The sequence below is a fragment of the Sciurus vulgaris genome (genome assembly GCF_902686455.1).
Source record: "Sciurus vulgaris genome assembly, chromosome: 18".
Classification (NCBI taxonomy): Eukaryota; Metazoa; Chordata; class Mammalia; order Rodentia; family Sciuridae; genus Sciurus; species Sciurus vulgaris.
In genome coordinates, this window is record NC_136479.1 from 21,576,973 (window position 1) to 21,589,299 (window position 12,327).

General features: G+C 45.9%; 1 protein-coding gene and 1 long non-coding RNA gene across 3 annotated transcripts in view; both read right to left on the bottom strand.

Annotated features, from left to right (window-relative positions):
- LOC306649957 (sulfotransferase 1A1) overlaps positions 1-12,327 on the bottom strand; it is a 239,208-nt gene that overhangs the window by 36,718 nt on the left and 190,163 nt on the right. The gene's annotated exons all lie outside the window — the stretch shown is intronic.
- On the bottom strand, positions 9,955-10,892 carry LOC306649972. The gene is made up of 3 exons (XR_013760756.1): positions 10,789-10,892; positions 10,146-10,271; positions 9,955-10,055 (listed from the first exon to the last, which is right to left on the bottom strand). It is a non-coding gene; the product is annotated as an uncharacterized lncRNA (long non-coding RNA).

Here is a 12,327-nt window from a genome sequence, read left to right on the forward strand (position 1 = left end):
TCTGACCCACCCCCTTGGGGCTGAAGCAGTACCACATAGGGAGCCCCAGTGGGACTATAACATGAGGACTGGGCATCTGGAGCAGGATGAATTCCAAACCTGCGTCCTTGCAGGTCTCTGAAAGGCTGCCATTAAACCCATTAATTATGATAAACTTCAGAATGTAATATAGGACAAAACTGAAAACCCATCCACATTACTGAGTCGCCTCACAGAGGCCATGCTCAAGTATACTTATCAAGACCCTGAAACTCCAGAGGGACGACAGTTACTCATGACTTATTATTTTTCTCCAAACTCCCTGGACATAAAGGCTAAATTGAGGTGATTGGACTGGGGGCCCCTTATCCCACAGCCAGAGGTTCTAGCGGTGGCATTCAGGATGTAAAATGGAAAGGAAGAAAAAAACCAAAAACTGAAATACCAAATGCTAGCCAAAGCCTTTCAGCCAGCTAGACCTGCCTAGCTGGCCACTACTAGGGACACCCTTGCTCCCAGAAGACCTCCAGGCCCATGCCTCAAGTGCAGAAAAGAGGGTCACTGGGCACGAGCCTGCCCCAACCCCCGTCAGCCACCAGGTCCTTGTCCGAAGTGCCACCATTGGCAGAGGATTGCCCTGGTGCTCAGAGAAGTGCCAGGTCACCCTCGTTGACTTCTCCCAGTGACTTCCTGGGATTGGCAATGGATCATTGAAGAAGCCTGGGACTTTTACACCTGATGACCATCACTGCTCAGGAGCCCCGGGTGACCCTTACAGTGGCAGGCAGGCAGATCCCTTTCCTTATAGATACTGGAGCCACCTTCTCAGTACTGCAGGAGTTTTGAGGACCCACTTCCCCTGCTAGACCCTCTATTGTCGGGGTAGAGAGAAAACCATATCGCCCTCTACCAACCCCTCCAATAAGTTGCCATATCGAACAAATCTGCTTCACTCATTCCTTTTTGATAATTCCTATGTGTCCCATTTCCCTCCTGGGAAGGGACATCCTAGCCAAATTGGGTGCCTCTATTTCCTTCTCACCCACCATGTGCCTCCACCAAGATTCCTCTGCTATTCCTTTCCTCATGACCTTGCAGGAATATACAACTCAACCTGAGTCTTCATATCCCCTTCCTCCCTCCCTTGTTGACCCCAAGGTCTGGGACACCCACACACACTCTGTAGCCAAATGCTCATTTGCCTGTACTCATTTGCCTGAAGGACCTAGTATCCTACCCAGCCCAGGCCCAATATCCCCTTCCCCAAAAGAGCCTATTAGGACTTCAACCAATCATCCAGGATTTAAGGCAGAAAGCCTTCCAGTGCCCTACCAACTCACCTTAAAATGCTCCCATCCTGGCTGTTAAGAAGCCTAATGGATCTTACCAATTGGTGCAAGATCTCCACATCATCAACTCAGCAGTTGTCCCCCTCCTCCCCATTGACTAATCCCTACCCCTTGCTTTCCTCTATCCCCTCCTCCACCACATACTTCTCTGCGTTGGATTTGAAGGACGTCTTTTTCACTATCCCTCTTCATCCTGACTCACAGGATCTCTTTGCCTTCACCTGGACTGATCCTCTCACTCAGATTTCTTCTCAGCTGACCTGGATAATTCTCCTGCAGGGATTTTGGGACAGTCCTCACCTCTTTGGCCAAACACTGTCTCATGATCTTGCCTCTCTTACTTTCATTTCCTCCTCTCTCTTACAGTTTGTTGATGATCTTCTTCTATGTAGTCCCTCTCTTGAGGACTCCCAAGGAGACACTATTAAACGTCTAAATTTTCTGGTTGACAGAGGGTATAGGGTATCTCCAGCAAAGGTACAACTTTCCCAACCTCAGGTTATTTACTTAGGAGTCAGCCTCTCACCTGGATTTAAGGCCATCACTGTAGAAAGAAAAGCATTATTGCAGAACATGCCCACTCCATCTACAAAGGAAGAAATACTTTCCTTTCTAGGGCTAGTAGGATATCTACGAACCTGAATCCCAAATTTTTCCATCCTGGTGGCCCCCTTGTATGAGGCTTCAAAAGGCACTCCCACTGAACCTCTCCTCAACCCAGTGGAAGCCCCTTTCCAGACCCTAAAGGTAGCCCTTCTTCAAGCCCCTACATCTCCCTGACATCACCAGACCCTTCTACCTGTTTGTCTCTGAGTAAAGTGAGTTCACACTGGGGGTCTTAGGACACATGTTTGGCCCCACCTTTGGCCCAGTGGCATACCTATCAAAAAGGTATACCTAGACTGCAATAAGAGGCTGGGCACCATACCCTAGGGTATTGACTGCAGCATTTGTCTTAACCCAAGAATCATAAAACCTTTCCTTTGGGGCTCCCACAGGAGTGCTCTCATCTCATCATCTGTCTTAGCTTCTTACTTATAAGGGTCTGTAAATTCTACCCCTGTTGGGTGTTAGCCTTGCAAACTGCTCTTATGGAGGAGCTTCTATTTCCTTTAAGACATGCCCTCCTTTAAATCCAGCCACCTCTTACCCCTGCCTTCTGACAAACATGCTTCAGCAACCCATAGCTGCCTTGAGATTCTGGAAGAGTTACTGCCCTGCCCCTCCAATGTTCAGGAGGGGGCCTTACACAACCCTACTTTCATATGGTTCATTGATGGGAGCTCTTTTCTCCATGAAGGGATTTGATGGGCTGAATATGCTATTGTCTCCTTGGAAAAGGTTGTAGAGTCAGGACCACTACCTAACAACACCACCAACCAACAGGCAGAAATAATCGTCCTCACCCGCACATGCACACTCACAAAGGGAGAATCCCTCACAATCTACACTGACTTAGACTGAAGACCATCAAGCCCTTCACCCTTCTTCCTGGCAATTCTCAAACTGATCTTGTGGAGAAGACTTGCAGAGTAATTCCCTGCTATAGTCTGTAGGCCTGTGCACAGATCTCCTATGTTTCAATCTCTGGGAATATAAAAGTAAGTAGCAGAGAAAATTGTCACGTAACCTGTCAAAACTGCAAACTGACTAATTGTATTATTTGGTATATTAGAAGACACAGACTGCTTGGTTATACCATCCCTCTTTTATTATGACCCCAGCCAACATTTCAGGGCCCTGGTATTCTGACACTGGAGTTCAAGTTTTACAACAGATTCATTTCCAGCTAGAAAGATCAGCATGCTCTTAATCTTGTTGTATTTGCAGTAGTTACTTTGATAGCTATTTTGATGTCTGCCATGACATCTGCTGCAGCCTTATCCAAAAACATTCAAAATGCTCATGTTCTTAATGAGTCCACTCAGAATACTCCTAAAGCCCTGAAAAATGAGGTGGATATTGATAAGATAGAAAAAATTAAATGCCCTGGAAGTTATGGTCATAAATATAGGAAATGAACATACTGCTCTCAAGTTCAGACAGTGGCTTTACTTTTATGCTAAATGTATATATGTTATAGCAGCAGGGTGTAATGTCTGAATGGGATTGGAAGAAAATGAAAAATCATGTAATGGGCATTTGGTGGAGAAATAATGACAGTTGACCTTATGGAATGACATCATCACATCCAGGATATTCAAGAAATAGGGATAATCTTATGGATCCCATATGGCTTTATGAATAAATACTTGATGATTTAAATAGTTTGAATTTGTGGAATATGTAAAAGCATACAGTATGGTACATTTTTTGGAATTATGGGTTTGCTACTAATTCTCTTTTATCTTAAACAATAGGATGCTGTATATTCTGGGGAGAAATCTGACAGCTCCAATTAATAGGACATCATTTATGCTTAAAAAACAGAAAGTGGGAAGATATGAGGAGTGGTGATGTGGATCAAGGTGTCTGACTGCCTCACGGTGTGTGTGTGCTGGGATCTTGCTATGCAAAAGTACAGGATAACATTTCCCAGTAGCTATGCCAATGCTGGCCCACAGTCACTCTGTGGAAAAGTCAGTTATCAATTTTAACCTTGAAACTCAGACATAAGCTCTCAGGGATAAGGGATTCTGAGCATAGCAAGATAACCATAATGTCTCATCACTGCTGTGATGTGAGCTTCAGGTCTGCCTGCTTTACAGAAACTTTCCCACAAATAACATTTGGATGATAAAATCTATACAATAAACATGCCAAGCTACCTCTGGCTCATTGCATCACCATCCAGATGTAATATCCTACCTGGTCTCAGTTTTTCATGTTTGTTTGTCTCTTCTAATCCCCATTGCCCCTCACCTGTTTCTGAATTAGGGACCATGCTGGTCACCACTGTCAGTCTTAGAGAAAGGAACATATACCCTCAAAATATTCCATTCCTCTGCTACCTCTTGAGGTGCACAAATATAGGAATAATTAGAAGTGGCTGGATGATAAGAAATGCCACTCCTTGTTAACACCAGCATGGCTGGGTTCCTTCAGTAATGGAAGACAGAGAGGCTGATGAGCAGGTGGAAGTCATGAGGAAGGGGAGCAGAAGAATCCACAGAACTTTGTCCAGAAGTTTTATTAAAGCCAGCAGGGATGCTGCTGGTTGTGCAGTTTGAGCCACTGAGTGGTGGAGGAGGCCCATTTGGAACACTTAAAAGTAAGCCCTGAATTGTGTCTGGCTCCTCATTACTGGGTTTAAGGAGAACATGGGTACAATAGATCTTGCAAAGTCCTTGTTATTTTGGGATTTGATATAAGGCCCCAAAATCTTGACTATGTGGATCTCTATTCACTGTCCTTTCCACTTATAGAATAAATCAAGTTGATAAATTACATGAATGTTTGGAGTCCCATTTTTAGCTCATATTTCTCTGCTTTCTAAATTATATGGAGGTGAGTTTATATTATAGAAAGAAACCAATTTAAGTCCTGTACCTTCAAATATCTCCAATTATTTATGATACACCAAGTGATAAGTTCTCAGGGATAGACACTGAATTGCCAATAATCTTGCAGTTTTCTGAAAAGCAAAGAAAGACCAACAACCAGCACTACCACAAACAACAAAAAAATTTACAAACAACAACAACAACTCACAGACCTCAGCTACTCTTTGAGTCCCCACTGAGATTGGACTCTCAGGTGTGCTCCACATTGTATCTATGGAGTAATCTACAAGTTCCCAACAGGATCAGAGTTTTTAATCTGTCCATATTGTGTACATATTACCAGTGGTAGGAGAAGGCTCCCACCTCCCCCATTAGGCAATACTTAGGGTGCTTGCCAGCCCACACCCATCCTCAGACATTGAAAACATAAGATTGCACAGAGGTACTTTAGAGCAGGCAGGGAGGGAAGATGAGCTCGTCTTATAACTTAGATTCATAGCAGAGGCTGAAAGAGTTAAAAAGTAGGCCTGAAAGTGGTGATTCATGGAGGTGGCTTCCTTGATTATTACAGCAAGGCTAGGTCCCCCATGTTTGATGAAATGAGAGGAAGCCCAAGACACTGGAGATCAACCCCTTATATGCATCTTCCAGAAGAGTGTATTAGGTTCCTTCTAACCCAGGAAGCACTTGTGTTGGCCTATGGGTATCTCCTGTATTCTGTGCTCTATGAATGAGCACTCATCTATTAAGGGGAAAGAGGACTTTTGGACAAGGAAAAGGGAGAGATAGAAAAAAAAGTAGCTTAAAAGCTTCAAGTCCTATAGCTTAAAAGTGACACTCCTCCCTGTATTTGGTCTTAAAATAGGTTTAGGGATGATTCACGTGTAGTTCACACTCTAGCCCTACTGAGGTAGCAGGACTTAGCAAGGACTGACAGCCAAGAGGTCTGTGGGAAATCTGTAATTGGAGGGGGAAAAGGAGGACTTTACCAACCATTAAGCTCCTTCACTGTTTTAGAGTTCAAAGACTTACGAGATGCCCAGGATGGTGTCAACTGTCACTGTATTGACACTTGAATGTACACAGCTTGGGGTCTGTTCAACTAACCAAAATGGAGAGCCATGCAAGTGAGGCAGATGGAGGTTATGCTCTTCATTCTTTGGAAGTGAAGGAAGGAAGGTGGGCCCAGAGAGTGAATGCCAGGCCTGGCACAGATGGCAGCAGCCGAAAGCTAGCCTGAGCCATCCACAGGAGGAGCATATCAAGGGGGCTCCTTGCCTCCCAGCTTGTATTGGAGCTGCCACTGAAGCTCCTGGTGGAGATTTTCACCTCACTGACCCAAATTGACCTGCCCAGCCTTGCCCAGGTGTGCACCTGTGTTGGACAAGATGGTGCCTGGCAGTGAGCCATAGGGCACTGGCTACCAAAATAAGGAAGTACCCAAAAAGGCTGCTTGCTTACTAGTTCCTTGGAGACTTATGACGTGTTAATGCCAAGCTCAAGGATTGGCTATCTAATATCATGCTGTGCGTGGACAGCTCGTGATTTATATAGTGTTATGCTGGCATTCCTCTGCATGCCCTCCTGCGTGAGAGAAAGCTTTGCTATAATTGGCTGATAAGCTAGGAGCTTGGGGGAGGAGAGAGGGAGAGAGAGGAAGAAGGAAGATAGTGGGAGAACAAAGGAGACAGAAAAACAGGGAGGACGCAATAAATCTCGTCAAACTAAAGATTAGTGGTGTCTCTCCGCACCTGTTCTACTGGACGGAACACACCTGGTTCCACTGCATCCTGTACACCCCCTCCATCTGGAGATGGCACTGCCAGAAGGAACACTAGTACTGTTTGTAAAAAGGTGAAGAGCTGGAGATCACAGCCATGTCTTATGAAGTTATCTATGTGAAACCTCCTTTGTTTTCCAAAGTCATCTCAACACTCCCTGAGTGCTCAGCTTCCTCACCCGTGGTCCTCATTACTGGCTTTTCTACAGTGCCAGCAAGGTTCCTTCTCTCAAAATGAAGGTCAACTGGTGTCTGAGAGTCTCATTTGACAGGATTCCATCTCCTGGATCCTTTTAGGATTTGTCAGACCATCTGACATGCATCACTTCAAGTTGGGTGGAAACAGATTCCTTTTCAACAAGAAGTCTTGCTGAGCTGCCCTGATTGTCTAAATCTTGAAATCTTCCTGCCTCTGCCTCCCTAGTTATAGGATTACAGGTGTGTACCACTATGCACAGCCTCTTGCTGATTTCTGTAATACTTGAAAATATTTGCCAAATGCAGAGAATAGTTCCCCCATCTGTTACTTAACAGACAAAGGTGTCTGTTCTGCACCCAAATTTATGTGTATTCCCAGAAGAGGAATTTTGTTTCAGTGAATTTTGTTTGAAAGCTGTTTTGTGGAGTAATTGACTAAACTCTGTGGAAAGAAGGTTGAAGAAAAATTAACCTTAGTTCATGCACAGGTAGCTGAGTCATCAGGCTTGACCCAGCTGTGACAGGTCTGATTCTGGCAGTTGGGAAGTGTTTCCATCAAGACAAAATATACCTGCATGACAACGACAAAGTTACACAACAGAACTAGCTCTGTGTAAATACCTTATTTGGGGCAAGGACTCCCTAGATGGTCACCCAGGTACCTTTCAACCACACCCACTTTCCCACCTGAGGGCTCCACTGAGCTCTGGCCTGGGACCTGCCAAACACCTGTGGCCAGGGAACAGTCAGCAGCCTGGAGAGGTCTCCTGTACATATCCTGAGTTTCTGGTGGCAACACTCCAGTGAAAAAGGACAGTCAGGAGGCATCTTCTCTAGCCAGAGCTTTCCTTCTGGGCAGGCTTGTCTCCCAGCATGCGGGATTCTTATGCATCCATGAAGGATGTGTGCCATGGTGAGAAAGAGTGTGTTGATGTGAGCAAAATGTGGGATCACCCTCAATTCTTTCCCTGTTATGTCTGTTCAGGTATAAGACCCAAGTGACGTCAGGATGCTTCATGAAAATTCTACCAATTAGGAGCACAGGAAGAATTTTGTTTGAAACCTGAAGACGTAGATATTTGCATGTACCATACATACCTCAGGCTGGTTTTGCTTTGCAGTGTGAGCACAGCTGTGTGGTTGCATGGATGTTCCCCATGTCACAGACTAACTGTTTTGACCCCAGAGGGAGCTGACAGCTTGATTTTTGCTGCCTTCCTCTGTGTCCCAGTGTTGCTCCATGGTTTACTGCAGCAGGGATCACATGAGCAGCTCCCAGATAGCTAGCCACAGGGTTGGGGTTTTGCAAAAGCTTTTGGGATTTTGGGTAGCACCAATCAAGGGCACTCTGCCTTTAGCTAGCATTTCTGCTGACCACAGAGTCTCAGAGGGCTGAGCTGACTTTCCTAGCCTCCCCTGCCCTGCCATGTCATCTCCCTCCCACAGCCTGGACAACTGGTGAACTTTTCAACTCCTGGTTTCCTGGAATGCTGTTGACCCCACAGGACTGAGATCTGGTTTGAGGGTGTTATTTCCCTTCTAAAGTGTTCATGCCTTAGTCCAGTGGGGTCTTGGTTTCACTGGGAAGTCCCCAACTGTGACAAGAACCTCTGTTGGAGTCTCTAGATTGCCACTAAACATCCTATCCCCAGAGAGCTGGGTGTCCTGTTCACAGACAGCTTCAGAGAGATGAGAAAGCCCTCAGGGTTTCAGAGCCCTTCCCAACAGAAAAAGCTGTCCCGCTCCAAAACATCACCCAGTATTAGAGGCTTGAGAGCAAAGTCCCCTGTAGGTTCCCCAGGTTATCACAAGCCTCAGGGCTAGTGAGGCCCAAGCTAGAGCTCCTTGCAAGCTGAAAGGATGATGTTTTGTGTTCACCAGGAGAAGGCCAGTGGCTCCATAGCTTTGGACATCATGTGGCCACTGGTGCCCCTGTGAAGACCATGGGATTTTCAGAAATGTGGGATGTGAGGAGAAGGTGGGGTTAGGGTTTTAGTGGGAAAGGAAGGGTTAGGGTTAGGGTTTGAGCAGGAAAGGAAGGGTGGCGTGAGGCAGAACTGGGACAGGTGTATCTGCCTCCACCAAGAGGTGTCAGGGTTGGTACCTTGCACAGGCAACCCGGAGACATGAAAAGTAGCTAGGGGGCCAGGGTGAGTCATGTTTCCCTTGACAGTGAGAAATGAGGTGTGTAAGCCATCCTTTCCTCCATGTCCCCTGTGTTTTAATTTCTTCTCCTTTTTCTATTTGCACTGCATCTTCCTGTGCTGCCCACACTGCTCTTGACCCTGAGCTCAGGTGCTCTTCCTTCCTCATCCTCTGAGTAGCTGGGACTACAGGTGCATCTGCATGCCTGGCTCTCCCCTCTATTTTCAAGGCTGGTTTCTCAGCCCCTGAATTCCTTCAACGCATCCCCTGCCCTTACTTCCCCATGAGAGAGAATGGGGTGAAGCCGGGAGCCATGGTGGTTACAGGTTAACCCTATTGGTCCCAGGAATCATTCGCTGAGGATTTTTATTTCCCCTGAACCAAGAGGAGAAGGAGTGAGTGAGTCTACTCAGGAAGACTCTGGAATGGCCCATCATACTCAGAGTGCAGGAGAGATGAAGGGAAGGAGTGTAAGTCCTTTAAGAGGCCCAGCCTACAGCCCCTGGCACCCACCACTGCATCCACCAAGTGGGAAGTTTCTTCCCATATTTTATGGAAGAGAACTGAGTTGCCTACAGTCACATGGCTTGCATAGAGGGAGAGACCAAGAGTAGACAGGGATATTTGTACATCTTCCCCCAAATTACCTATGCAGGTAGATAAAGAGGAATGTGCAAGGAATGGGGTTTTGCGTGTCCCTACATGGTATGAGCCAAGCTCTGCTGTGGCCAAGGCACCCATTCCAAAGAGCCCTGTGTCCCAGCCCAGGGATCACTTCTATGTTGGGCAGCAACACCTACTCTCCAGACCTGCTTGAATCCGAACATGACTCAGAGTTGCCTTAGAAGACCATGCACAGCAGTGTGCGGATGACCTTGCTGCAGCAGTTGGCCATGACCCTGCCTGTGTGGATTGGAGTGCCTTGTGACAACTGATGGTGGCCAACAGCAGGGGATCCTGGTATTGAGGTCCAGAATAATGCTCCTTCCACTCACAGACCCTCATACCTCTGAAGTTCCTGTCCCCCAGGGGGGTCCTGGATGGAATTGGCGGCAGGCAGTCTCACCTCGTTCAGGTCTTCATAGAAGAGGTAGAGCACAGGGTGGGTTTGGCTCAGCTCCCACCACTCCTGCACGTGCTGGTACCACGACCCATAGGACACTGGGGAAGGGGCACCAACAGGGATTGGTATGAGTTCTAGGTGGCCTTCCTCAGCTCCAGCCCTCTCCCTTACTCCAGATTGGGGCTCACCTTGTCCATCCATGAACTTCTCCAGGAAGCTGTCCCAGGTGCCAGGGTCAGGGTGCACCTGGCCATTTTGTAGAAGTTGTAATAGGAGATGGCCACGTCCTTTGCATTCTGGGCAACATAGATCACCTGCAGGGACAGACAACACCCACTGCCAGCTACACCACCCTACACACAAACACCCCAGTACTGCCTCCCATCCTGCCTGCCTGGTACCCTTCACAGCACCCCTGTGGGGGAGTTCTCTCTCAGATTGACAAAGAAAGACCCTGAGGCCTTGAGGCTGACTTGCTTGAGATCTCATGGATGGCTACTGCAGTTGGGATTTGAACGCAGCTTTGATGTGAAACCCTGGCTGGTCCCTGGAGCTGTACTTCATACTAATCTGATTCCTTGAATTGCAACACATGCACAGATTGGGGATGAAGCAGACCAAGGTGCCTAGAGCACCTCCTCTGGGGTCTCTGAGCACCAGAGCTCCCCTGCCCTCAGTCTGCACCAATGAATATCACTCTATTCCTTGTCTTGGCCCTGCCATAGTGAGTGCAGGTGACCTTCCACCTGAGTGGAGACAAAGCGTGAAGAGACTTTCCCAGGTTAATAGGACCAAAGCTGAAATGGCCAAATGAGCTCTCCTACCACTCACCTTGACCTTCTGATCCAGCAGACTCTGAGTAAAAAGGACCAGAGGCAAGTGTGTCTTGAGGATGCAAGGGGCAGTTGTTTCTTTCAAAGTTTCCAGACCTAAGGTTTGTGCAGGACAACAAACCTATGTTGATCTGGAGCCCAGTCCTCCTAATTCCACCTGCTCTGGTAACCTACCACTCACCGGAGGGAACCCCTGGGAATTTGAACTCAATGAAGTGCACCCGTAGATAGATAGGGACCCACTGACACTTTCTAGGTCACTATTCTGGTAGATCATATGTGGGGCTCCTCATTACCATAGCCCACTCGGATGACAAAAGGGTTAACTGCCAGAGGGTGATGTTGGCTGTCTTTCAATCTATTACCCAAAAGCTTATATAATCAATAAACCCACAAGAGCAAATCCGCTTTTTAAATGAAAGGGGGCATGAGGGGTCTGGCCATACCAGCTCTGGCCTCTTACAACAAGTAGCCCAACTCTCTTTTATTTATAATACACAGATAAAGGGGGCAAGGACCAGGAAGAGCTTCTTCTGTGTTGGGCAGGATAGGATGAAGTTAGGGGAGCCATACTCTTAGTGGGGAATATTCCAGGAGGAGACAGGGAGCCATTCCCATGCAGTGCCACATGCTCCCGGGCAGTCCCCAGAAATCAGGCATTGGCGTCCCACGGCTGAACCTAATTGATTCTGCTTAATAAGGGTGGCTTCCCACTTCTCCCCACTTTCAGAATTTTAAAATGCAAATGATGGGCAGTCATGTTGAAGCTCTGGATATTGGTTCTGAGAGCTACTCTGAAGTCCTGGCTATTTGGAGGCTATGGCAACTTGTTATCATCATACAAAAACAGTTAGTAGCAAACATTATTCCAATATTACACCATTCAATTTGGGACATTTTGTCAAATGTCCATTAGATGATACTTAATTATCTCTTAGTTCCATTGTGAAGTCTGATATTTAATTGTAACAATGCACATGCTTATAGTCATTCTGGCACTTAAGCCTTTGTTTAAATTGGAGAGCAAAAGGCTCATTACTGAAATTTGTAATAGTACCTGTTAAAGAATTTAATTTAATCTCAATCATTCTATTAATTTTTAACTTTCAGGTGCCATAGCATTTTAACAGAAGGAATCATGCCCCTAGAAATAATGAATGTGGGAACAGATAGAAACCTAGAAGAATGCATTTAAATACATAGGAACCAAATTATCATCAAAGAAATAACTGTTAGAATATAGATGTGAATTACTCATCTTTCTAGTGTAATATCAACCAGTTTCTTAGATTCTAATTTGGTCTTTATTACATGGTTATCAATAGTGCAAAGTAATATCCAAACAATTGCCAATAGTCTAAATTACATGGAGTTTCAAAATCAGAATGATTGCATATCTAATCGTATTTTGTATTCTGACGATAGTCTTAAACAACTCAATTATTTGCCTAGTTCCTTAGATCTTTTATAGCATTAAAGATTTAGATTACACATTATTGCTTGTAAATTCTTTTCAAGAAGTAAAAGTGAAACATTT